The sequence below is a fragment of the Lissotriton helveticus genome, chromosome 10 (genome assembly GCF_964261635.1).
Source record: "Lissotriton helveticus chromosome 10, aLisHel1.1, whole genome shotgun sequence".
Taxonomy (NCBI): Eukaryota; Metazoa; Chordata; class Amphibia; order Caudata; family Salamandridae; genus Lissotriton; species Lissotriton helveticus.
Genome location: NC_136071.1, coordinates 509,954,683 through 509,982,293, shown reverse-complemented (window position 1 = coordinate 509,982,293; position 27,611 = coordinate 509,954,683). Strand labels below are relative to the sequence as shown.

Below are 27,611 nucleotides of genomic sequence, written 5' to 3'. Positions count from 1 at the left end.
GAGTGCAGTAGGATGCTGAAGAATGCATTCTTTATATCTATCACGGACAGGTAGCGAGCATCTGCTGGTATGCTAATCAGTATTACAGAGGGGTCTGGAAACACTGGGAAATCTGGGACCACAACGTCATTGAGGGGGCATAGGTCCTGAAGCAGGCACCAAGTTCCTCCCTGGCTCTTTTTAACTGAGCAGATCGGAGTATTGCAGGGGGAGGCCCCTACCTGGAGGATCCCCAGGTCTATTGGTGCCTTGATTGTGGGTGCTATACCCTCATCTGCTTCTTTGGAGAGCAGATGCTGGTGCTCGTGTGGCAGGAGGGTCCCTCTCTCAATGTTATTTTCACTGGGTTTGCGGTGTTGATGAACCCTACATCGTAGGGCCCTTTGACCCACAGTTATCATAGTACAGTGGCCAAGTCCCGCTCCTGTCACGTAGTGAGCACTGCCAGGTGCAGCGGGGCCTCAATCTGTATCTCTATCCTAAGAAGGATGGAGTAAGCGAAGATGATCTCTGTCAGAATCCCCTCGTGACCTCGCCCTTCGTCCTTGTAGGGTTGGGGATCATCAGACAGCGGGCCCCCTCTACGTGTAACAGATGTACTCCCTAGGAATACTGCTATGGCTCTCAGCAGGTTTCCCCTTTACCAGCCCATTATTTGCACCACGTAAAATGCTCTCTGCCACCTTCCATACATCTCACCCTGGGCATACAAGCATACCTATTGCAGTGTGGTGTGCCCTTTTGTGCTCTGTCTTCTTTTTCTTATATTTTTCCCTCCTGACAGTGCAGTATCATGACGAACTGAAAGCAGAGTAAGAACTGGCCCAGAGGCGGCTGGGGCTCTCTCTTTGCCTGACAGGCCCTTAACGCCTGGACTCTTCTGACCTGCTGCACGGAAGGTCCGATGCAGCTAGGGCTCCAGCTATGCGACCCACCGACCTCACGGGGGCCATCTTGATTAGTCAGCTGGTATATACACCCCACCCCAGTGATGCACAAATGCTTCGCACTGACGAGCTCTCCCAGAGCGTTTCCGCGACTGTTCGGCCCTTCTCTGGTAGCTTTGGTTGGGAGTTCCTGGGCTGCTGCGAGTCCTACGACTCTCAGATAATTTCCCAAACTGCACTTCCTTTACTTTGGGGCATTTCCTTTTAGTTACAGTTACAGTGGAGGGCATTTCATGTTGTTATTGAATTTTCTTGACTTCTTGGATATTTTGTTTTCTTTTCTTGCATTTCTTGAGTAAAACCATTCCTCACTGCTCAAGAGGACTTGATCCATGCCTCCAAGCCTTTCGGAGCCAGGATTCCGACGTTTGCTTTATGTACCATATTTTGTGAATGTCTTTTTTTATCCTGTTTGGTTGCTTGTTATCGCTGTTGCTGTAGTCTCCTGTGTTGAAAGGTCTTGGTAACGCTCCCAAGCCTCATGTGGTACTACAGCATATTGTTACAAATACGAGTTGGATTTGTGTATAACGTCCTACCTGTTGAACTGTGGTGTACAAACTATATGCAAGTGTGAAGTGTGTGTATAAGTTTACGCATACTAGAGTATGTATGCCTACTGAGTTTTTCTGATGCTAAATGTATATTCAGACACAATGCAGACGTTTATGCACACTTGTTGTTTGTGTTGTTGAAGATTCATTGTGTATTCATGTGTTCGCAACATTATCCTTTCAGAGGTTGGTCTCCTCATTCTTAAGGGACTGTTTCATATCACCATCTTCCAAGGCTGAATCTGTGACCCATCGTTTGCTTTCTCCACCAGCAGGAACATGCACTGGTTGATTCCTTCTTTATTTGACCTTCTTATTTTTGTTCTTTGTTTTAGTTTTTATTGCGTGTTCCAAAACTCCCTTCCCTTGGGGTCATTGGATGAGCACTGATGTCTCTGGTTCAGTGCTTTTCATATGGTTTCTGGGGCTGTTGGGTTCCAGCTGCCTCTGCGAGCAAAGCAGAGAGAAGAACACGTTCCAACGTTCATCATCCCAGTTTTTCCCCGATAATCTCTGAGGCCCCCAGGTACTCGCCAAACATTTGGTCATCAGTTATCTCCCGTACTCTGGGGTCAGTTACTGTGAAGATGATGCATGCCCACAATGCTCCTGCCTGATCTGTTGCCAGTAGTACCCCAGACTTGGGTCATAGCTCAGCGGCATCCAAGCAGAGTAGGTCCTGCCATGAGGGTTCCCCCATCATAGTGACCCTGGGGACACAATATGAACATATGCAGCAATTGTAGCTTTTGTCCCAACAAATTGGGGACGCTGGCCACGAAGATGAGGATGGCACTGGTGCAGGCCAGTTATTTGGTGGGTGTTGCTCTTGCTTGCCTGGTCGGGCTCTGTGGATGTACCAGAGGCAAGAGTTGAGGCACATCACTGTCCAGTCCTTTGAGAAGTGGATGGTGATGTTCAATTTGGCCATCAAGTATCTGAACAGGATGATACAGCAGCTCCCCCCTCTCCCTTCTCCGTCCCACTTCTAACTCTATGGGCTGTGTGAAGGGGACCCTCACAACTGCACCAGAGAATCCCTGTATGTCCATGCAATCCCTGGATAGGGGCACAATCCCTTCTTTTAGACAGAACTTCATTGCCCCGGTATCAGGAAATTGTGGTGCATGTCATTTAGCAGGATAGTCATGGTGAACTCTTCTATAGATTACTGTGTTACGGATAGCACAAGACATATGCGAGCGGGGTTTCCCTTCCGTCAAATGGACATGGGACTAGCCGTTCACTTGGGATTGGGGAAACGGAGGAGATGGTGGTCTGGTCCTGGCTTGGGGGTTTCTCTGCACTACTTCCTTGAAACTTATGACTATGTACTGTCTCCTTTTTAAACCTCTGCGGCGGTGCCCCTGTTGGCGCCATCGACTTCTGTACCATCGCGGATACAGCAGTTCCAACCTGTGCTGCCCTTTCCTCGTGCAGGATTTCGGCAGCGACCACGTCCCCTTGGGTTTACCTTCTTCTTTTTGCCTCCTTTTTCTTCTCTGCCTGCTCTCTTTTGCATTTTGTGAAGTATTGCTGCATATACGGGAAATCCCAGTCAGGATTCCCTTTCCCGTATCTGATGCAATGCTCTTCCATCAACATATTCTCTAACTCAAAAGACGCCACTCTTGTCCAGGACTGGTTGGAATGGGTCCCCTCCTTTATTAGGTTTTGCTGGCAATGCGTACGAAGTACGCATGCGCTAGCAAAATCCTTATGTTTCTCTGTTGGGTCGGGTATCCGCCCCCTCCTCGCCCCCTCCTCCCATTGGCTAGCTCCATAAATGGAGGCTAGCCATTGGGAGGCGGATCTGTCCGTCAAGGCCGGACCAGATTCGGGGGCGTTCCCGTGATTTTTTCCCTCTCCGCCCGCCCCTCTGTGCGCTCATCTCGGCGGTGGGCGTGTTGTTTTTGGTTTTTTTGTTGTCAGGGCGTGTTCTTTCATTCCGCCGAAGATGGCGCCGGGGGCCCGTCGACTTCTCTTTGCTCCACGAAGTCCAGGTCAGTGCTCTGCATTTTTATTTGATATCCCGCCCCCCCTCCCGCTGCCCGTGTATGCCCCGTTCCCGCCCCTCCCCCCCCCCGTGTTTCCGGCCGTAAATGCTTCCGCTGCCCGTGGCCAGGTCCCGCTGTATGCACTCGTCACTCCTCTCCATATGTCGGAACGGCTAAAACCAGGTATGTTAAGCTGCAAGCAATTTGAGGTGTGGGCCTAAAATTTAGTAATCACTCGCGTGCCTTAAGACTGTCTAGCGATGATGTTTACAAAGCACATGGCTGACCTTTTGTGATGTACCCTAACGCTGAGCTAGTTGCTCTGCTTTTAGATAAGAACTAATTGTGTCGGTGAAACTCTTATGATATCCCGCCCCCCTCCCGCTGCCCGTGTGTGCCCCGTTCCCGCCCCTCCCCCCCCGTGTTTCCGGCCGTAAATGCTTCCGCTGCCCGTGGCCAGGTCCCGCTGTATGCACTCATCACTCCTCTATCCGTCAGGAACGAGTTATTTTATTTTGTCGTGAGAATCTGTGTCATTCCATGATTTATAGTTGACTTTCCACATGTCGGAACGGCTAAAACAAGGTATGTTAAGCTGCAAGCAATTTGAGGTGTGGGCCTAAAATTTAGTAATCACTCGGTAGTATAAGTGCCTTAAGACTGTCTAGCGATGATGTTTACCAAGCACATAGCTGACCTTTTGTGATGTACCCTAACGCTGAGCTAGTTGCTCTGCTTTTAGATAAGAACTAATTGTGTCGGTGAAACTCTTATGCTTCCTTTTTTTTGCTTTCAGGCCTTGCGCTCCTGCTGCAAAGCGTGATGCACAACCCGGCTGACTCTGCAGGTAAGTTTGTGTACCTTCCTGTCACGATGGACTTGGAGTTTGCGCAGGTGTTAAAAGATTTGTCTCGTGAGGGGGCGCTCTTCTGACATTAATGTATTGTTGGGTTCCCCACACTATTAAGCAATTAGCGTTAACTACTTATGTCAAGCGTCTTAAACAACGTACCGAGGATTGAGCTGCGTGGCTCAAAAGCAACAATATTTTTGACCATTTTAGAGTGTTTAAGAGTACAGGCCTTCTTTTCAGACGAGGAATAATATAACGGCGCTCCCCTCGTAGAATTTGGCAGGTTATGCAGTAAATTCATTCAATGCGTATCTTTTTCACATGGCACCGAGGTGAGAGCCAGCATGTCGGACGCACCCAGTCATGTGCCATTTCTTAGTCCCAGTTTTACGTTCTGTAATCAACTGACTTTAAATTATTACGTCGAACTAGTAGCTCAAAATTCAGTCTTCTATGCGTTTAATGCACTCGCTACAAAGGTTCTGTTCCGTGATGAATTCTATAGACAAGCATATGGCTGACTGTATAGTGATGCCATCTTTAATCTGAGAACAGAATAATGAAGGGGCGGGCGATGTTCAGACAATAGTGTCATGGGCAAGAACCACTTGGTGGCTCGTAATGCTCACACTAACTCCCTAGAATGTAGTAATAAACCACTCTGTAGTTTAAAGTGCCTTAAGCGATGATTAACAAGCAAATAGCTGACCTTTAGTGATGTATCGTCAGATAGTTGCCCTGTTTATGAGTAGGACTAGTTGTGTCGAAGAAACTAATGCATCCAATTTTGCTTTCAGGCCTCGCCCTCCTGCTGCAAAGCGCGATACACAACCCTGCTGACTCTCCAGGTAAGTTTGTGCACCTCCATATCATTGGTTTTCATGCTTTGTGGTTTACCCTATGCAAATGAGGAATGGCTCACTTGTGACATTTGTAAAATAAGTACTTTTGGAAACAACTACTTATGTCGAGCTTCTTAAACAACCCGTCGAGGTTTGAGCTGCGTGGGTGAAAGCAACGTTGTTGACCATTTTGAGTTGTTCAAAGCACACAGGCCTTTCCTCTGCAGGCGAGAAATAATATAAAAGGTAACTGCTCTACATTATTTTTAGCTCCACTCGTAGAATTGGTACAAAAGGGGGTGGTGATGGACGGAGCATCTTAACCAATCAAACACTCGCACCCAGTCAACAGATCTGGGTTTAATCCATCACCGTTTTTTAGCCCACTGCCACCCAGTTCAGACATGGCCATATGCAAATCAGTCTGACCCTGTGCCTCATGGGAACAGTCCAGCCCGAACTACCAAGCCATGCCTTCCCTGGACCGGAAACAGGCTTCCGAGGACTGTTTCTGGCATTTCAGCCGTCTTCACCCAGGCTTGCTTGAATCCAGTGGCAAAGTGGGCAAGGGACTTGCGTCTGAGCATACCCTGCCAACTTATGGCAAAGGAAGCGGTACAAAAGGGGGTGGTAATAGCATCTGAACCAAACACTCACATTGCATATGGCCATGTCTGAACTGGGGTGGCTTGGTGAGCAAAATAACGATTGTTTTTTAACCCAGATCTGTGACTGGGGGTGAATGTTTTGCCATTGTGCAACATTCTGTCCATCTTGTGTGTTTTGCCACTCGTAGAATTGGGCAGGTTCTGCAATAAATTCATTCAATGGGGATCTTTTTCGTACATGGCACAGAGCTGGGGTTTTAAGAATTCCATCTCCAGCACCCAGTTATGTGCTATTTGTTAGTCTGGTTTGACGTACTGTATAATCGGTTACTGACTAAATTATGAGGCCAAGCCAGTTGCCCAGAATTCATTCTTCTGCATTTAATGCACTCCCAAGGGTTCTGTTCCGTGATGAATTCTATAGACAAGCATATGGCTGACTGTATAGTGATGCCATCTTTAATCTGAGAACAGAATGAAAGGGCAGGCGATGCCCAGAAAATGGTGTCCTGAGCAAGAGAACCACTTGGATGCTTATTGGCTGGTACTGCTCACACGACTAACAACTTGTGTGTTTTTTTCCCTCCAGGTTGAGGCTCCTTCTATTGACACTACAATGGTAAGTGCTCGTCAGTCAAGATGGGAGAACAGGGGCCTGATATTTCTTTACCTCCACATGATGTTTTAAGTCTCGTTCGTCTGAGCATCTGTGAAGAACGCTCATAGCATGGTGGAGTTCTGATGGTGGCAAAGCGGCCAGGGTGCACTTTAACAAAGGCAAAACCATTGCATTGTAAATGCTTGTTCATTCTGTGATTAGGCGCAAAAAGGGCGGGCAAACCTTTTCCCCTCCTCCCTTGTTGGTTGGTTTAATTAAATGCAGCAACCGGTAGACTTTCCTCAGACACATTCTGTCAAGACTCTCCCGGCTGCTGCATTTAATTAAACCAACTAGGCCCTGTCTTGCCAAACGCCTCTTGTCTTTTCATTTCTTTAAGGTACCTTCATATCCGAGCAACACTACTTATCGTTTCCACAGCCTCCATTGCCTCAATTATCATTACTGGTTCTTTAGCATTACATTTTATGAGGATGTTCAGGTCTCTTTGATGACGCCATCCCAATAAGTGGGACCCATAATTGGTTACTCAAATTTGTCCATAAACACCCCCGCCCTTGAATTTGATAGTCATCCATCGCATTCTCAGTATTTCAATTCTTTTGCCTGCATCTTCAAATGCCTTGATGTCAGACTTCTGGAATGATGCATTAGCATCCAATCCCATTCATTCATATGTCTTCTTTGATTAAAGGGTATAAAGACTCCCTGATTACACAAGCACTTGTAATGGTTTACTATTGATAGAGACCTCACAATATGGTATTTCTAAGTTTATCTGTACTTTCTGTTTTTACTTCATGCACCTCTGATACAGATATCCCTTCTTTATTCACGCTATTATGTTCCTCTTCTGTGCTTAAAACTATCTCTTGACCACTCTCACATAAGTCACTTACATCATGACTAATTTCTTTTACTTTACTATCTCGCATGTTTGCCTTACTCACCTTTGCGAAGTGTCCTCTCCTTCCCCAATGTATGCCTGTTATGTTTCTAGCCGCATACCACGTGCTGGAAGCTATATGTCCTGGAGCCCTAGAACGGAAACACTTTGGGGCATATTATCAAGCCCCAGCGATAATTATCGCTAAGCGCACTTAGCGCTAGGATAATTATCGCCGGGTAGCGTGGATTTTTATCACTGAGATAGCGTGCTATCAGCAACGCTTATCTCAGAAGTGATAAAAATCCTCGCTCTAACTGCCAAGTGAGAGATTATCGCTGGAAAACCAACGATAATCTCTCGAAGTTTGGCGTTAGCTTGATGATAGGGGCTCACAAACTTAGCCATGATATCAACCTTCCATAGGATATCATGGCTAAGTCAGGAAAATACCAGGTGTAAAAAAAGCAGCGCTAACCGCGGTTAGCACTGCTTTTTTTTATCACTAACAGGGTTAGCGATATCCTTGATAATAGGAGAAATGTCGCTTAACAACATTTCTCCTATTATTTTTTTCTGGAATGCCCCCTTTGCATCTCATTAGAGATGCAAGGGGAAGCGTAGAGAAAAAGGGTGCTAACATGCGAATTTGCGTGTTAGCACCCTGTTGCTGATAGGGAGATAATTTTATCTCCGCTTTCTTGGCTTTTAAAGCCAAAAAAGCGGAGATAAATCCCTTGATAATATGCCCCTTTATTTCTCTAGAAGTGTTACTGTTGATCCCTGCGCCCAGTGGCAGGCACCTTGAGGTGCCTGCCACGGGGTGCAGGACTGAACTGCACCCCTGCTTTTTGATGTGAGAGCATGCATTACATGCTCTCATAGCAAAGTTGAGGATTGCGATCGAACCCTGTTCCTAAATCGTGGTGCTGGAACCGATGACTGGAGGTTGTTCGGTTCCAGTTCCAGAACAATGCCGGACGGACTCGGGTCCGTCGGGCATGGTAATCGGCCCCTTATCTCATGGTTTCAAGTACTCTTGTAGTGTAACGGTGGTGAGGATCAATGAACAATTTTTAGATTGTATATGTGAGGGCTCACCATCTTTATAGGATGACTTTGAATTGAAACTTTTTTGATTTTATGCACTTTATTTTACTTTTGTCAATGGTATTATTATACTTTTTATTGAACATGCTAAATAAACCGAAACTTGAAGTACCTGTATCCAGTCACTGGAAGCTGTATACTCTTCCTTCAATGTATGTGTGACCTCGGAGATGCATCGGAACACATTGTTGGCCCTGGCCCTGGTCAAACTGTTGAGAGTCACCAGCCATTATGCCTCACTTTATCCATTGCCTCCAGCACACGAGGTAACAGGGCCTACCTCTCGCCTCTTGGTGAGCTGCTGTGGCTAGCTCGCAGTGGCCGTAGACTAAACAGAAGGCCTTGCTGGCACACAGCAGTGATGTAGCCAGTTGTCCATTCCATTTTCCACACGCTGAAGAAACAGGATTTAAAGCACCCCAGATGGCATGGGGCAGGGACTCAGCCCCTGCCATTTGAAAACCATATATGTGTAACCACAGTAACTCTTTTCCAGCAGCCTATGGGCTGAGGGTCTGTTGAGCAGACCCACCGTGCATCTGGCAAAAGACTGACCGTAAAGTTACAGTCTATGTGAACCAAGCAGACAATGTAATTGCCAGCTGCTGGCACTGGGGTGTTCGTCATGGGCAAAGACTGTGAGGTGTACTGCAGGGGAGATCCCCCATCTCCGCAGCACTCGGTGGTCTTCTTCTTCTTCTGTAAATTGTTTAATTTCCACTCCCCCTGTAAGGCCCTCCCCACAACCTGCCCGCCTGCTCCATAGCAGGTACATTATATCTAATTGGAACAAAAAAGCCTGTGAGAGGCGAGTGTGCTGTGAAAGCTGTCCGGCTCCTGGCCCCTTTCCACACCCGTCCCCCAGGGCAACGCTCCTCAAACCACGTTTACAACCCTCCGAAGGCAAGGAATGGCTGTCAGGAAACCTCAAATCACAGCCAGTGTTTTTGAAACATTCTTTTTTACGCACCTGCCAGTATAATCCAAGCTTTTTAAAATAAATAAGATTCCAGCCGCACCTCAAGTTCCCCGCTCTCTCACTTCTTCCCTGCTTTTCTCCCTCCCTTTTCCATTCCCCTTATACCCGCCTCCTCGCGCTCTCTCTCTCGCTTCGATACTTCGCTTTCTCGGTCCCTTTTATTTCCAGCATCGTTCTCACCCGGCAGGCTGTTTTTCTAGGCCCACTCCTAGAAAACTGAGAACAGCGCCCCCCCCCTATTCCCCCTTCTTCCCCATCCTATCTCTCTATGTACTAACTGTTCTCAGGTTGTCACCTGCTTCACTGTAAATCTGTGACACACTCTCCCTCTCTGGAACCTTCATTCTACAACCGTCGCTATTGTCAGTCCCTTACCATGGGCCTTATTTATGAAGACCTGGATCACCTTTGCGCCGTTGTTGCATCACTGAGTGAATAATAATGCATCATGTTGCATCATATTTACGAAGTGACGCATCCAGGCAGATGCGTCCCTTTGTCAACCTCTGCGCAACATTATACCTGCATCAGGTATTATGTATGCAGGGTGGGCGTTCCCCCGCAAGAAAGGGTCGTAGGAGTGGCACCGTGAACTCTATAAGATTTCACTGCACCACTTCTTGGACGCCAATGCGTCAAAACCTTACGCCTGACTCATGGCAGGCATAAGAGTGACTCCGGCCCTTTCACATGGGGCTTGCCCCATGTGAAAGGAACATTGCTGGATTTGCGTCACGCTTCTCACACAGCTCCAGCAATGCGCCACTTTTGCGCCGACAGATACGTCAGTGATACTGATGTATCTGTCATTCCTTGCGACATGATGCATCATACAGTAAATATGACGCATCAATGGTGCTGCAAGGAGGGCGCACTGAGAAGTGTCGCAGCGACACTTCTCATAAATGAGGCCCCATGTCTTTTCCTTACTCCTCTACTGAGCAGGGCCCCTGTATGTAACAAAAATATCATACCTAACCACTAAGTTGCATGGTAAGTCTAGATAAGATGATGTGGAGTTAGAAAGAGTGAAAATAAATATATATACCGACGGAAGGAAGGAGCGCGCTGGACTAGCTCCGGGTCCCCCTGACGGAAGACGGGCTTGCTGGTAAGCCGATTCCTCTTTTCCTTTTCACGCATGGATGTCTTGAGCGTGTAGCGGTATTGGATAACAGAACGCCCATAATACCGAGAGGTGTCCAGGGTAAAGGGAACTATGCACTAAGGTTGCAGAACATCATATGAGCAACTTTAACTGTGATATATCTATAAACATCCACTAACAGTGACAACATGTTTTCTGACACAGAGCGTATGAACGCTGCAAAAGATATGTTTAAGCGCAAGGGGACGTCAGCACAGGCGGCGACTAAAACAACAACGCCCGAAGAACTACCACAGGATCGAAAATTAAAAGAGACACTCATGAAGCTGGAGAAACTACACGAGCGCGAAGTGCGCAATTGGTGGGAGGCCACAAGCCTAACAAACTATATTGAAGAGAAGAGAGTTCCCAGGGGGCTGAGAGTGCACACGGTACCCTCGTACGAACACACGGATCCCGTACTGCTTACAGACTGGTTCGAACACACGGCATCCTACTGCGAGGGCACCTTGAAAATCCTAGTAAAGTACGCCTGGAGCGATAGGGGGAAAGCGCTGGCGGAAATAGATACGCGCAACGAAGAACTAGGAAAGGAAACAGACAGCGGAATAAAAGCATCAATATCCCAGATGAGGGATCAGATGAAGGCGAGATTGGCTAAATGTGAACAAAAGATAAGAATGCGCAAGCAAGAAAAATACGAGCGCGATGCCAATGACTACGCAACCGGGCGTGTACTTACTTATGCTAAAAAATACGATGCCCCCCGGAAGGCTCTCCAGAAAAGAACCATGATAACCACCACAAGCGGAACACCGGAGACAGAACTCGCTACCTCTGAATCAGACCTGACTGAGAACGAGTCGGGAGACGAACAACGGAGGCAGAATGACTCGGATTCACAAGACGCCCTGTATGATCTACAAGGGGCCGCCCAAAGAAGACTCCTTTTCAGGAGGAATACGAGGTGATCAAAAGCTCCTGGCTAAGGGGCGGCAAAAACAAACCGCCCGATGTGGATGCAGATGCCACAACAACATCAACCAGAGGAGGAGGACGAGGAGGGCAGGCGGCGGGAAGAGGAGGCAGAGGAAATGCCAGAACCTCCAGATGGTCGAACCACCAGATGAACAAGAAGCAATGAATGCGAATCCAGAAGACCACACTGACCCTGCCAGTCTCACTGTAGTGAATCTAACATCCAAGATACTGACGGAAGCGGAAACCGAAGTTCTAAGCCTTGGTCTCACTTTTTGCCCCACGAACGACCTCGAGTACACACAGACAAGAATTGATTTGTTTCGATTCACTAGGAAGCTGAAGCTCCATAAACACTTCAAAATGCGCCCGCATCTAAAAATCAACAAGAAAGGCACAAAAGTGAATGAGATGGACATACTCAGCTCCAAAGATCTACCAGCTATTGAAGCACTCGAGGACCTACGTTTAGATCAAGAGTCCGATCATGAACTGGAAAACTTGACCATAGCACAACGAGCTGTTCTACAAGGGGTAGAACAAGAAAGAGAGGAAAGCTTGTTTAAACCCGCATCGACTTTTGTACCACAAACATCATGGGACGCAGTCGATGTTTTCACGGAGGCAATGAAAAGAGACCTGACAACATACAGGAAATCGCAACCGCTAAACCCAGTGAACAACATCACCGAATGCCAACGCCAAGCATTAAGGGCTCTGATGAATGACAAACTCTTGGTGATTAAGCCCTCGGATAAAGGGGGCAATGTGGTCCTAATGAGCAGAGACCAATATAGAACTGAAGCACTGAGGCAACTTGCAGACAGAAACTTCTACAAGGAATGCACGAATACGGTGTATCAAACAAGTATTACCAACTATGATGCACTAGTACAAAAATGGTATACTCTTAACATGCTCTGGAAAGATGAAAATCTTTTCCTAAGGAACCACACCCCCATGCTACCTACTTTTTACCATCTCCCCAAGTTACACAAGAACATGGAGAATCCCCCTGGCCGTCCAATAATATCATCTATTGGCAGCTTGACGGAGAATTTATCTCGTTTTGTTGACAACATTTTATTTCCCTTGGTGATTAAGTTAAAATCGTACATAAGGGACACGAAAGACTTCTTGACCAAGATCCAGGAACTAACATGGGATTCTGGGTACCTGCTAATGGTTTTAGACATCACAAGTCTTTACACCTGCATAGATCACAGGCAGGGTCTCGGAACTATTGAACATGCTCTGAAGCGACGACAAATGAAATATGCAAGTCACAATGAAATGATTTTAGAGTTCATTGAATTTTGTCTGACTAATAACATTTTCCTCTTCGAGGACCAACTGTACATACAAACATCAGGGATGGCGATGGGTACCTGCTTCGCTCCCAGCTACGCGAACTTGTTCGTTGGCTGGTGGGAGGAGCAGGTACCCAGGAGCTGCACAGTTGGTACAGACACAGGGCAGGTAAAATGCTGGTATCGTTATATTGACGATTTGTTTATCGTCTGGGATGGAGGGATGGACACAGCAGAAGAATTTATTAAAATTCTTAACACCAATGACCTCAATTTGCGCTTTTCGGGATCAGTTAGTCCGGTGGCAGCGGAATATCTGGACCTGAGGGTGTATATTGAAGGCAACCATCTGCCTACCACCTTGTACAGAAAAGAAACTGCTGGCAACTCGACACTTTTTGCCAGCAGTAGCCATCCCACCCAGTTGAAAAACAGCATTCCCTACGGAGAACTACTCAGAATCCGCAGGAACTGCTCTAAGGACTCTGATTTCGAGGCGGCTGCCTCGGAATGTCTAGTGAGATTCTCCATGAGGGGCTATGGTAATACCTTACTGAAAAACACTTTGAATAAGGTAAGGAAGATACAGAGAGCTACTTTGCTGGCCACAGATGATCCTACTATGATGAGAAACAGAAAATCCAACAAAGAGAGTGGGAAATTTAGACTAATCACCCCGTATTCTAGGGGAGCTAAAGATCTGAAAGCCATGCTTAATAAGAACTGGCACATACTGAAGACTGACAGTATACTGAAGGATGACCTACCTACACATCCTTTAGTTACGTTCAGTAGGGCAAGGTCATTAAGTGACATGTTGGTCTCGAGTCATTTAGACAAGCTACCTCCGAAAACCAATTCTTTAAAGCATATGGCGGGTTTCTTTCCCTGCGGCCACTGCAAGGCATGCAGCGGCAGCAGACGTGTGCTATCATATGATATACCAGACACCGGAAACAAAGTGCAGATTAAGCACTTTATCACATGCAGCACCCAGTTTGTAGTTTACTGTTTAGTCTGCCCATGCGGCTTGTGCTACATAGGCAGTACTATTAAGGAACTCAAACTGAGGATCCTGGAACATCAGCGGGCAATCGAGAAAGTAGACATCTCATATCCGGTTGCCCGGCACTTTGCTGAGGAACACAACAAAGACCGCACAAAACTCCGATTCTTTGGATTGGACATTGTTCCACCCAATGTAAGAGGAGGTGACCGGTTAAGGAGACTCCGCAGACTCGAGTCAAGATACATTGTAGATCTTTCCCCCAAACACCCGGGAGGGATGAATAGCGGAGAGGAACTATCATGTCACCTGGGGAAATAAGACCATAGGGACAAGTAATTCCGATAGGCGGCTCTGCTTGCATACTGTCAGTCTAAGGACCATCTGTATATTTTGTATATTTTGTACATAGTGTTAATACTGTATTCTAATAACACTTAAATTCCCAAAATATCGACTCTTGAAGTTGGAATGAACTGTATAACGTAACTGCGTTGAAGATTAGTTTTCTTACCCCTTTTGCTTAAACTGTGAGTTTAAAGTTAGGACGTAATTATGTAGATATGTATATATTGAAAATGTGTATATACTGAAGCTTAATTGGCCAATATGGAATCTCGACCTGAAACAAATCATGCTTTACGATTGGTGTTCCTTATTGTGGGCTCTGCAGAATTTAAATGCAATGGAATTTATAGCAGTCCAAGGATAAACCGTGACAGATCTGTGTACTTCTTAGGTAACTCAGTCGAGAGTCTCTGAGGTTCTTCTTGGCCCATCGGGATACACTATCAATGCATGTCAAATCCTTGTTTACGCCTTTATCTTTGAACGTTTTCTTTGAATGTCTACTGTTTTTTGCACTGTTTATCTGCAAAGAAGACATTGTACATTCTATCATAGGACACTAGCCGATCCACGGCTTTATTTCACCGGGAGTATTAACGGATGAATTGAAACAGACCCCTATATGGATAGAACACCTTTCCAATATGGCGCCCATAGAGGCACAAAGGGGTAAAGTCCTATGTTTATGTCAATGTCCACTGATTTCTATATTTTATGGGATGTTTGTAATTGACGAGTGACACACTGACGAAGGCTAACGCCGAAACGCGTCTGTGCCTTTCTGTTCCCTAAAGAATTAAAACACTGGACACCTCTTGGTCTGTGAGTGCTGCCTCTTTCTTATGTATGAGAAGAGTTTTGAGCGCAATATATATATATATATATATATATATATATAAATAAATATATATCTCAATGTGGTGGTTGGCGGTGTAGTGGATGCAATATTTTTGTAGGTTCATACTAGACCTCGGTATACTGATATACATCCGTGATATATGCTTTTTATAACTCATATGTCTTGCTCTCTTTCTTGCTGCCTCTTTACCATCATTTGCTTGCTTAGCTCCACTCTTTGGCTCTCTCATTCGTGTTTAATTCTCATCTGCCCTTTATTTCCTCTTGGTAACTTTCTCACTTCTCCTGTCCCTCTCCTTCTACCTCTTGCATGTGCTTTATTCCACTCTCTTTTTAATTCTGGACAATCATCAGTATGTCTGTGTGAAAAGGGTGACGGGGTAGAAAAAGTACCACTGATTTGCAAGACTTGGGGGGCAACATGAGTGAATGGGTGTTTCCACACCCATTCCTGCATGCTTTTTTCAATACCTGGCCTTATTTTCACCTGGACTATGCCTGCTTTGAACTCCCATAACCGAGGCCATAAGTATTAACCCCTTGGCAGAGGGGGGTCCGCACAGGTGGGGAATTAGCCACGCGTGGTCGGCCCACGGCCGTTATGACGAGCTCAGCTCGTCATAAGCATGGGAGGGGTTAAAAGGCCGCTGTAATAAGGTCTGTATAGTGCTCACCTATTGGTGGGCTCTAATACCCCTGTAACGAAACAAAATGTCCTGCAAGCGACAGCGTATGCTCTATCTCAGCCAATGCCTAAAAAGCACAGAAGTAAAGCAATTGCAAACAAGCATTGGCATAGGCAATAGGTCTCGCCTTTGGGGCCTTATAATTGTTTAGCCAGAGCTATTGACTTTCCGAATGTCTTTAAGCTGTGCTGTAGAGAAGTGTGGTGGCTGTGCAGCATGCTGAAAAGTTTTAATAAAAAAGTGTCAGAATCATTTTAGTTACCTTATATATGACCAGAAGGCATTATGTACAACTGAACGACTATACTAAAAAAAGTATTTACAATAAAAAATGTCCTCAGTTTTCTTTTGTTCTTGCAATGCTGGCAACTTGTTTCTGCCTATTCCAATGGTTGTTTGTTAAAGGTTTTTTTTGAGGGGGCATAAACAATCGGAGGGTGAAGGTTGGGAACTAGTAACTATCTTATAACACTAGCAGCGGCCAGACACTAGGGGAGATTCAACAGATGCCAGATTCCGAGAGCAGGCTGAGGTAGTGCTGAGTGATGCTGAAGTGGTAGTGGTGGTGGTGACTGCTGCGGAGATGATGCTGAGGTGATGATGAATGATACTCAGGTCTTGCTGAGTGATGATGATGTGGTGGTGTACTAGTGCAAGGCGATGCTGAGTGATACTGATGTGGTGCTGAGTGATGCTGTGGTGGCGCTGAGTGATGCTGTGGTGGTGCTGAGTGATGCTGTGGTTACGCTGAGTGATATTGTTGTGGCCTTGAGTAATGCTGTGGTGGTGCTGAGTGATGCTGTGGTGGTGCTGAGTGATGCTGTGGTGGCCCTGAGTGATGCTGTGGTGTCCCTGAGTGATGCTGTGGTGGTGCTGAGTGATGCTGTGGTGGCGCTGAGTGATGCTGTGGTGGCGCTGAGTGATGCTGTGGTGATGCTGAGTGATGCTGTTGTGGCGCTGAGTGATGCTGTGGTGGCCCTGAGTGATGCTGTGGTGGTGCTGAGTGATGTTGATCTCAAAATCACATCATCATTAACGTGAACTCTTCTCGAGTTTCTTTGTGCAACCCTTAGTGGTCGCACTATGTACGAGTCCAGTCACAAAAGAGAGCTGTGCGACACTGACACTTCCGGACAGGTTATGGGCACAGGTAGAGATTTAAGGGCAATAGGAGCCCATCACTTATGCATAATTAGGGTATGTCATGTACAGGAAGTGACGTACGTGCAACACTGAAAAGTAAATGTCCCGCCATGTTTAGAACAGGCATGGAAAGTGCAGGTGTAGACGAATCCTCTGACAAAGCAAAGCTGAGGACCTTCGAGGAGGAGGGGCCAGAGGTTCGGGGAAAGGGGAATGAGCCATCCCTGCAGGTGGAACAGCAACCAGGTCCTGTGGACGAGGAAGAGGAGCTGCGGCATAAAACCCAAGCTCTGTGGGAGAGGTATGGACATTGAAAGAGGACGAGTCTACACCAGGACGGTCAAGTAGTAGGACTAAACTAGTCCATGCTAGTAACATTTTGTAGAAAGAGCAATGAATGCATAAGAGGTTGGAATGGTAGGACTCTGTTAAATCAGTGTTAGTTTAAAAACAATTTTCTCGCAAAGCTGCTCCAGTTATTGGCGGAGCGTAAATGAGCTGTTAGCTACACGGGGTGGGTGGAGCTGCTTTAGATTTTTGTTGTTGCCCGTAGACGCGCCCCGTGAACCTACAAAGAGTGTAGTTTGATTTTTAGTATCTACAGCATCTCAAATCATGCACGTAGCAGGGCGCTTGCAAGTGTCACAAAACATTAATTAGCATCGGCGGCAATAGTTTTATTAAAGATAACCCTTGCTAAGATTGGCTGTCCTGCGAGCGCACATCTTTATGCCTGCGCAGTTAGACAACAGCGAAAAGCACTAGCAAAGCCAATAACTCAGTTTTGAGAGCTCGATGCCTATTGGCTTTGCTAGTGCTTGTTTCAACTTTTGCAGTGTTTCAACATTCATTGCTTGGCCACTAGATGGCAGTGTCCGGCAGCCAATGGAGATTTTGGAAAAAGAGAAATGATGTAATAAGCAGTGGCGGCTCACGTGATAACCCTTTAGGGCTGTTTTATGCATAGATGACTGCAGTTCCCCGAATGCACAGTAAATTGATTGTATAAAAACAATTAAAATGAACATTTTTTGTTACAACTTAATTTAATCCAGAATCATCTGAAAAAGTTTCGAAGTATGATTTTTTTTTAACAAAGTCAGTAGGAAGTATAGCACAAACAAACAAGCAAATGGTGCGCGCGAAAGTGATCACGAGCAAGACATGCGGCCGCAACCGGGAATTGTGTGCGCGTGCGCGCAAAAAGGAAATTTTAAAAACATGCATGCTGGCGAGTGGTGTGCGTGCACCATGACGAGAGAGGAAAGCAATATTGCGCCTCTGCTCGTCATTGTCCGCGTAACCGCACACTCTCGCCAGCCAAAAGTGTGTGGTAGGACTTTTAAAGCCCACACTCTAACTGTCTCGCAGAGCAGCACATGCTCTGGCTCAGCGACACCTAAAGAGGGGAAATAAAACCGAGGTACGCAGGGGAGTGGGGAAAGCAGACGCTGCACAGATACTTTGTTGAGATTTCAGTGCACAACAGTTACCGGTGCCAAAGGTGTGTGGATGATTGTCCCACCATGTAATGCCCTGGGGCTGGTTAATAGAATTGTGCTAAGCCATATACACTGTAGAGACAGTCATGCAAGTAACCTACAATCTTGAGATTAGATTTGGGATCATAGGAAACACAATAGTGAAAACAGAGGTTCTCCTTGAGAAGACCATTAAAAAGTGAACAATGAAACCGCAATTTTAATAGGAATAAAAAATAAAAAAAAGACTCCTGGTGTCCCACAGCACTATAAGATCAAGAACAAGCAGGAAGTTTTGGATTGAAGGTAGCAAAATCCGAACTCTTATTGGTGTACCTTCAGTTTGAATGACATATGTTCAGGCTCTCTGAGACACAGTACAATCCGAGAGGTTGGGACATATTATTTCATATTACTAGCATTTTGACAGATACTGCAGGCCATCACAGAGCTTTTGGAGTCTGTGCGCCCTTCCATACGGCTCATGGATTATTGTTGGCCGAGCCAGTTTGTCCAATGTATTGTTTAATAATGGGTCGTTACTCCAGTCTTCATACCAGTAGCGGCTGCTACCAGACGGGTTGGGATGCAGGGGGGAAGGGACAGGGGGGAGGGAAAAAATAAAAAAGACTTACCTGAAATGGGTAGCCGCCTTGCCTTCATCCTCTTCATCTTCTGGTCTAGGCCGGCAGAAGCATGAAGCACCTGTCCGGCAGGGACTCCTGAGCCAATCACAATGCTGCAATGCAGTGTTGCGATTGACTCCCCCTAGCCAATCACAACACTGCAATGCAGAATTGTGATTGGTCTGAGCACCATGGTTCGGAGCTCAGGGGAGTACAGGGAGGCTTTGCATGTTCCTGACCAGGCTGTGTAATGCAGCCTGGTAGGGAACATGTAAAGTATGCAGGACTGCTTGGCCAGCCGCAGAGGGCCGGCCAAGCTGTCATGCGCACGTAGGGAGTGCACACCACTCCTCGCCCTGCGCTGCCCAGCCTAGTGTGCCGCTAACGTCCATAGGAAAAATACAATAATAATAACGATAATGATTTCCTTTGGATCAGTGGGGCGTCGCTTCTCTGCCTTAGCGGAGGAGCTACCACTACATTGGTCTGCTTCATTGCCACTCTCATTTCCTTGCTACTCCTCGGTCAGGGCATGCCATCATTTTTTCCTCTTTGTGTGATTCCTTGCCCAGTGTCCTTCCAAAGCTCACAATTTTGGAGCAACTTTTTTCTTTTAGTTGCAGCACTTCTTAGAGTGTAGTATTTTGCAGGCCATCACCCCACCTCCCGTCCCTCTCCACTGCTTTCCTGTTCAACCCTGCTTTGTTGCTTGCCTGTGTTGTTGCTTGCCCCTCCTGGAGTGATGTAGAGTAGAATGGCATAGAGTGCAGTGGCCGTGGAGTGCAATGTTGCAGAGTAGAGTATCATAGAGTGCAGTGGTGCAGCGTAGTGTAGAGTGCATTGGTGTAGAGTGCAGTTGCGTAGAGTGCTGTGGCGTTGAGTACAGTAGTGCAGAGTAGAGTGCAGTGGGGTGGTGTAGAGTAGAGAAGACTGTGTAGAGTATGTTGGTGTGGAGTGTTACAGAGTATAATGGCGTAAAGTGCAGCGAGGTAAAATTCAGCAGTATTCAATGCAGTGTCGTAGAGTGCAGAGGTGTAGCATAGAGTGTTGCATAGTAGAGTGCAGTGGTGCACAGTAGTGTGCATAGTGCAGTGGTGAGGAGAAGACTAGAGTGGCACAGAGTGCAGTGGTGTAGAGTGGCATAGAGTGGTTCAGAGTACAGCATAGTCCCATAGCCTGCAGTGGCATAGAGTGCATTGGCATAGTTTGGAGTGCTGCAGAGTGCAGTGGCATAGAGTGGAGTGATGCAGGGTAGAGTGGCGTAGAGTGCACTGGCCGTAGAGTGCAATGGCATAGAATGCAGTGGCATAGAGTGCAATGTTGCAGAGTAGAGTATCATAGAATGCAGTGATGTAGAGTGGCATACAGTGGAGTGGCACAGAGTAGAGTAGACTTGTGTAGAGTGCATTGGCATGGGGTCCTGCAGAGAATAATCGTGTAGAGGGCAGTGAGGAAGAACTCAGCGGGGTACAAAGAAGCATTACAGAATGCTGTGGTGCAGATGAGAATCTTGTATAGTAGAGTGCAGTGGTGCAGACTAGAGTGGTGCAGAGTGCAGTGATAAAGTGTAGAGTGGCATAGAGTGCAGTGATGTTGAGTGTTATGGAGTAGATTATAGTGCCGTAGAGTGCAGTGGCATAGAGAGTAGTGGTGGAGAGTGGAGTGCTGCAGAGTAGAGTGCTGTAGGGTGCAATGGCTGTAGAATGCATTGGTGTAGAATGCAGTGGTGTTGAGTACAGTGGTCCAGACTAGGGTGTAGTGGGGTGGTGTAGAGTAGAATGGACTGGTGTAGAGTGCATCTGCATAGAGGAGCGTATTTACAAGTCCCCTGCACCACTGGTGCACCACATTTTTTTTATCTATGAGGAAAAAAGGGAGGAACCTCTTCTTTAAGAAGTAACGATATCAATCAAGTCTATCGAATACCTAGCATACTTGCTACTAAATTAGGCATTCAAACAATGTACACAGAACCATAAGTGATTGTGGGTGAAACCGATAAAGTGATATTGGATTCCCATCAAAGTCATGTTGTGATCAATACTATCATCTGGTCATCCCTCGTGGATCATTGAGACATTTCTACCATACCCACGGTCGAAGTAGAGTTTTTACCCACAATCACTCCGAGACCATGTAGACATTGATGTGTGATAGGAATGAGTGCAGTGCAATTGACCAAAGGAAAGGTGTATTAAAGTGGTGAATCTAAAATAGGATAGTTTTAAACAAATAACTGCATGGGGGCCCCATGCAGTTATTTGTTTAAAACTGTCTTTATATGCACTGATCCTGGTTTTTAATTAGGAAGAGGTCAATTTCTATTAAAGTCTCTTTTTTGTCCTCTATCCTATTTTAGATTCACCACTTTAATACACCTTTCCTTTGGTTAAGTGCACTGCCCTCATTAGATAGTATTGATCACAACATGACTTTGATGGGAATCCAATATCACTTTAACGGTTTCACCCACAATCACTTATGGTTCTGTGTACATTGTTTGAATGCCTAATTTAGTAGCAAGTATGCTAGGTATTCGATACACTTGATTGATATTGTTACCCCTTAAAGAAGAGGTTCCTCCCTTTTTTCCTCATAGATAAGACCCCTAGGTTTTTTTGTAGTATATATTAATATTGGGGATTGTAACCTAGGCTGGTCTATAAACTTCCCTTAGACCCTCCACACAGTATAGGTTTATATGCACCAAATTTTTTGTCACACTGGTGGCACAGTGTGGTGCTCCATATTTACATGGTGGCATAAAGCCACCCTGTGCGGCATTTCGTGGGCTTGTGAATACGGCCCCTTTTCATGTATTACAGTGTGTGAAAGGAGTGTGTCATGGGTGTTGCAGTGGGTGTTTCCACATAACACACATGGATTCTGCCATATTTCTAGATGAACAACATTTTGTAAACCTGAGAATGCATCAGAATCCTATGCCTACTTAGAGGAGGCACAAGGAGACACAATGAGGAGAAATACTTATATTTTTTCTAGTTTTTTCCTCTTTTCCTCTTTTTATGCGTGCTGCATTCTGCAGCACACATAGACAGAGGAAAACACCTAACTTCATTGTTATCGTGCAGGAAGGTATCCCTTCCTGCACAAAAATAATCTCCCCTAAAATGCAGACACCCTTGCACCGTGGTGCAAGGGTGCCTGCGTTGATGCATGCAGCCAATTGTGCACTAGCGCTCGGGAAAGAACCGTAATGCAACATATTGCAGTATATATGATGTATCCATGTGCTTTAAAAGTGACGCAGCGCAGTCAAATGGCTTGCGGTGCGGTGCAGTGCTGCGCTGCGTCACTTACTTGTAAATAAGGCCCTGAGTGTATAGTGGCATAGAGTGCAGCTGAATAGAATTCAGCAGATTACAATGCAGCATCGTACAATCCAGTGGCGTAAATTAGAGTGGTGCATGGATGGGTGCAGTCGCGCATTGACACAGAGTGCAGTGGTGCAGAGTACTGTGGCATAGAGTGAAGTGGCATAGAGTGGCTTAGAGTTCAGTGATGTAGAGTGGTTCAGAAATGTAAAATGCAGTGGCATAGACCGGTGCAGAGTAAAGTGGAGTGGCGTAGCGTAGAGTGCTGTGGCATAGAGTGGAATTTTGCACAGTGGAATGGCATAGAGTGTATTGACGTATAGTGTAGTGGTTTAGAGGAGAGTGCAGTGGTATACTGTTGAGTGGCTCAGTGTGGAGTATACTGGGTGGAGTGCAGTGGTGTAGAGTAGATTATTTCAGAGTAGAGTAGAGTGGTGCAGGGTAGACTGTAGTGGCATAGAGTAGATGGTTTCAAAGTAGGGTTAAATGGAATATAGTGCAGTGGTTCAGGGTAAAGTGCAGTGGCGTAACGTAGAGTGTAACTGTATTTATATTGGACTTACTACCCCTGATGAGGCGTCAAAGCACTTTTCGGTGAGTAGCACGCTACTCCCGAACCCAAAAAGAATTAGTGGTGGATAAGTATAGGGAAATATGTGTTAATTTGAGCAGCGGACATGTGAGTCTGTTAGTTGGATTGAATAGGATAATGGAGGTCTAGAAAGTGTTATTTGTAGTAAGATGATCTTGGGATGAGTAAAAGGAGAGATGGAGGAGGAAAGAGTCTCTAGAAAGGGATTAGGGAAATCATAATGGTAAAATGAAGTTTGGGATACACGAGTAAAGAATTTAGAAAGGGTTGCTTGGGAAATTATAGTAGTAAAATTAGGTTTTGTGTGAGCTAGGGGGGAATGGGGGAAACAGTCTAGAAAGGTTTATTTTTTAGAACATTGTAGTAGAATGAGGTTTGGGATGAGTGAGAGAGTGGAGATACAAGATATATTGAGAGAGATATACGGTGAGACAGAGTAGTGCCTTGGAGAGTGTCAAAGGTTTTTTTTTCTTTTCCTACAGTAGGAGTAAAGTAATAAATGTATAGATACAAACCTACATTGAAAGGGAATAAATGTATAAGGAAGATAATATATTGAGATTTAAAAGTTGTATTGTACAAACTCGAACTTTCAGGTGTTGCTGTACTTGAAGCTAAATTATTTCTTTAATCTTTTCCTCAATATTTCAACAATGAAGCACTTGTAGATAAAATAGTTATGATAATATTTACATATTGTGTGGAGATGAATAAAATAGGGACCCATAAACATCTAATAAAAAATATTATATGAAAACTATGAAGTGAATATATTTAACTATAAGTAATATATGAATTTCTTAAGCAGACCTAAAGAATATCTATATATTTTAAAATCATAGTTATACATATTTGTTCAAAGAAATACACATATCTAGATACATACATAATGAAATTGTAAATATTTTCAAACACATGGATATGCAGTACATTAAGTTTGAGTATAGTGGTTAATGTACAAAAGAGCCAACTCTTCAGTAGTCTTCTGAAGGTAAGATAGTCATCGTGGACCATTTGTTTGGGGGTAATGAATTCCATAGTTTGGCTGCTTGAACAGAGAAAGATGTACCACCTATGTTTTTTTGCTTGTGTGGTTAGGTTTTGATGCGAGGAGCCAATCTTGAGCGGAGGTTCCTTTATTGAATGTATTTGGCCATTTTATTCCAGATGAAAAGTGGTCGTGTTCCATGCATTGCTTCTTGGGTGATACTAACAGCTAGAAGGTGGATCTTCTGGCAACCGGTAACCAATGTAGGGCCCTCAAGGCAAGGGAGTTATGGGCGTGCGGCTTTACATGTAGGAGGAGTCTGGGAGAAGATTTCTGATTCCATTTTAGTCGTTTTATAGTTGACAAAGATGAACCGTGGTAGAGGCCATTGGCGTGATGAAGTTTAGACAGTAGAAGAGAAATAGTAGCCTTGACCTTGTGTGGAAATCCCAGGTGGGGGTAGATGCGTCGCATAGTTTTCATGGTAATGCAGCTTGATCTTTCTAGTTTGCCGCTTGGGCATTCATTGATAACTTTGAGTTCATGGCAAATCCAAGGTTTCTTACTTACATGGATACTTTAGGAGGTTGTCCTAGATTGTCAGGCCAGGCGCAGAGTGGGTGATTATTTTTCCAATCGCTACATGTGAGTATTTCAGTTTTGAAACCATTTAATTTGAGATGGTTCCATGTTATGCACCGATCAATGCCTCTGAGGCAACTGAAGATTTGTTCGTTTCCAATGTCTTTGGCGTTTCCAGTTGAAGGAGTATGTGTGTGTCATCTGCATATTTGTAGCATGTGGGCTGAAATTCATTGACCACTGCATTATGGTGTAAAGTGGTGTAGAGTGCAGTGGTTCAGAGTAGTTTAGAGTGGCATGCAGTGGATTGCTTGGAGGGCAGAGACATAGAGTGCAGTGGTACAGAGCAGATAGAGTGGACTGGCTTAGAGTGTACTGGCATAGAGTGAAGTAGCTTTGAGTGCAGAGTGGTGTAGAGTGCAGTGGTGTAGAGTAGATTATTTCATAGTAGTGTGAAGTGGTGTAGAGTGAAGTGGTGCAGGGTGCACTGCAGCGGCATAGACTGGACTGTAGTGGTGTAGAGTACAGTGGTGCCGAGCAGATTAGAGTGGGGTACAGTGGATTGGTGTAGAGTGCAGTGATTCAGAGTAGAGTGGAGTGTTTGCAGAGTGGAGTGGTGTAGAGTGGAATGCCTAGACTGGAGTGGTGTAGAGTGCATTGGCATAGGGTAGAGTTTGCAGAGGAGAGCAGAGATGTGTAGAGTGCAGTAACATAGAATGAAGTGGAATAGTAGAATAGAGTGCAGTGGGGCAGAGTGCAGTTGCATAGAGTGGTGCAAAGTGGAATGGTGCAGAGTAGAGAGGAGTGGCATAGAGTGGAGTATGCATGGTGTGGTAGCACACTGTCATTACAAATAACACATTTTCAATTGAAACTATCATTATCTTTGCATAGCCATACAGTTTTCTGAATAAAACTATATAGTGCACAAACAACAACAACAACAACAATGTGTGGAATTGGCATCCCCTAATGTATTGATTTGTTTTGATCATATTAAAGTATTTGTTTCCAACACACTTCAGAATTAACACAAAATGTGCCTCATTTGTGCTTTCCTAATCCTGTTATAGTCTGAAATACTTGCACAGTTCATGTAAATGTTGTTGGGTGGTAGAAAAAACCCTTTCCTAACCCCATAATTCAGCAAGATTGTCACATAAAGCCTCTCATTATGAAGTCGGAGAAAGGAATAAAAGCACCAGGCTCCCTTGGAAGACAGAGCCTGAAATGTGACCTCTGTCATTGAATGTATAGCAAATGTGACAAGATACAAAAAAGATTTACAAACCTGTTTACAGAAAGGAGCACTTGTGGAAGTATAAAAAACTAGGTAGTGTGAAAAAGCTTTGTTCCTTGCAGGGACGAACTGAAGCTGGGCACCCTAAAACAAATAAAGCCTGCAAATAGAAAACTAGAAAACGTGAGTTACAAAGCCAATGGTAAGCAACAGAAGGACTGCATTCCCAGGGAAGATTCTGAATGTCCCCAAGATGTCTTTAGCAAGCCAGGACTTCCACCTAAAAAGCGTTATGATGCAGTGAGCGGTGAGTACATTATAGCAGTTTTCGTTAAGTTTCAGCCATGCTGCACAAAAAATGCATTGTTGTACTCCACTCTACTCTGAATCACTGCACTCTACACCAATCCACTGTACCCCACTCTAATCTGCTCGGCACCACTGTACTCTACACCACTTTACTCTACGCCATTACAGTCCAGTCTATGCCGCTGCAGTGCACCCTGCACCACTTCACTCTACACCACTTCACACTACTATGAAATAATCTACTCTACACCACTGCACTCTACACCACTCTGCACTCAAAGCTACTTCACTCTATGCCAGTACACTCTAAGCCAGTCCACTCTATCTGCTCTGTAGATGGCTATAAAATTGAAAAAGGCAACAGCTTTCATAGGTGGGACATATAAGCTTTGCCAATGCATGTTTGGAGGGCCAGCCTCTTATGATTACTGCAAGGGGCAGACTATGTCCCAGATGATAGCCCAGAATCCTAGGCCCACCTCCTCTTCTGGTGTTTTCTTTTGCTCTTGTTGGTCCTATTATGCTCTCACTGCCTTTTTCATTCTTTATTGAGTGCTCCCTGTAACAGAGTTGTTTTCCTTTTTTTAGGTCTTGCCTGTCGTTAGCAGTGTGCATGCGCTGCCCTCGCCATGCGAGGCCTTCTTGGAATAAATATGATTCCAGAAGCTCGCTTTCTGCTCTGCCCGTGTTTTGCATTGGTGCGCGTCATTTCGTGTCACCAATTATGCAAAACCGGGTGTTCCTGGTTACCACCCTGTCCACTTTTAGCCCTGCCCACCGGGATTGGATCTTTAACTTGCGGCGGGAGACAGTGTCTCCTAATTAGCCGCTAAGCACTTTTTTCTTTTCTTTGTGAGCCACTCTCACTGCAGGCTTTTAATGAAGCATTGCGCTTCAATGTGCTTTAAATTTTAAATGCAGTACTGGGCTGTACAGAGCCCTCATTGCTGTGCGTGCGCTACATGAACGGATATAATAGGCACTTGCTCTACAAGGTCTGCTGGCTGTTTGTTTAGCAAATTCATGCAGCGCAATCTGAACTCAAGAGTAGTAGAGACCTTTACAAGACACCCAGTTACATTACACAAGAGCACATTCACACAGGAACACATTGCCTTTTAGAAGGTACTGGAGATTAACTAATTTGCCCAGAATTACACATTGGTAAGCCAACACCGGGACTCAAACAACACCAGCTTCCACACGCGATCATCATGCATGATTAATCAATTAATCGCACACAATCATCATGCATGATTAATCAATTAATCTCCCCATAGTCCCCCTGTTTACTAAAAACGGGGTGCTAAGGAACATTCACATGCGCTATAGGAGGGGCCCAACCAGTTAAATCTGTTTCATGTTCTATCTACTTGCTGTTTTTTGTTTCAAATATTCGGCCTCTTTCTGCTCTCCCATGTGCTCCCTTCGAGATCCTCCTCTCCTTCTGCCAGCAGACTCTTTCCAAATACTTGTCCACCACCACCACCATGTCCACCACCTCTACCATGTCCACCACCACCACCACGTCCACCACCACCACCATGTCCACCACCACCACCATGTCCACCACGTCCACAATGTCCACTCTACCACCACGTTCACCACCACCAGTACCCGTCCACC

At 45.4% G+C, this 27,611-nt stretch overlaps 1 long non-coding RNA gene and 2 other non-coding genes across 3 annotated transcripts; all 3 read left to right on the top strand.

Moving 5' to 3' along the window:
- Window positions 1–4,291: 4,291 nt before the first annotated feature.
- Window positions 4,292–6,426, top strand: LOC144784376 (uncharacterized). The gene is made up of 3 exons (XR_013601632.1): window positions 4,292–4,345; window positions 5,149–5,199; window positions 6,391–6,426. It is a non-coding gene; the product is annotated as an uncharacterized LOC144784376 (long non-coding RNA).
- On the top strand, window positions 4,836–4,904 carry LOC144786319 (small nucleolar RNA SNORD27). The gene has a single exon (XR_013602125.1). It is a non-coding gene; the product is annotated as a small nucleolar RNA SNORD27 (small nucleolar RNA).
- On the top strand, window positions 6,205–6,273 carry LOC144786318 (small nucleolar RNA SNORD27). The gene has a single exon (XR_013602124.1). It is a non-coding gene; the product is annotated as a small nucleolar RNA SNORD27 (small nucleolar RNA).
- Window positions 6,427–27,611: the final 21,185 nt, after the last annotated feature.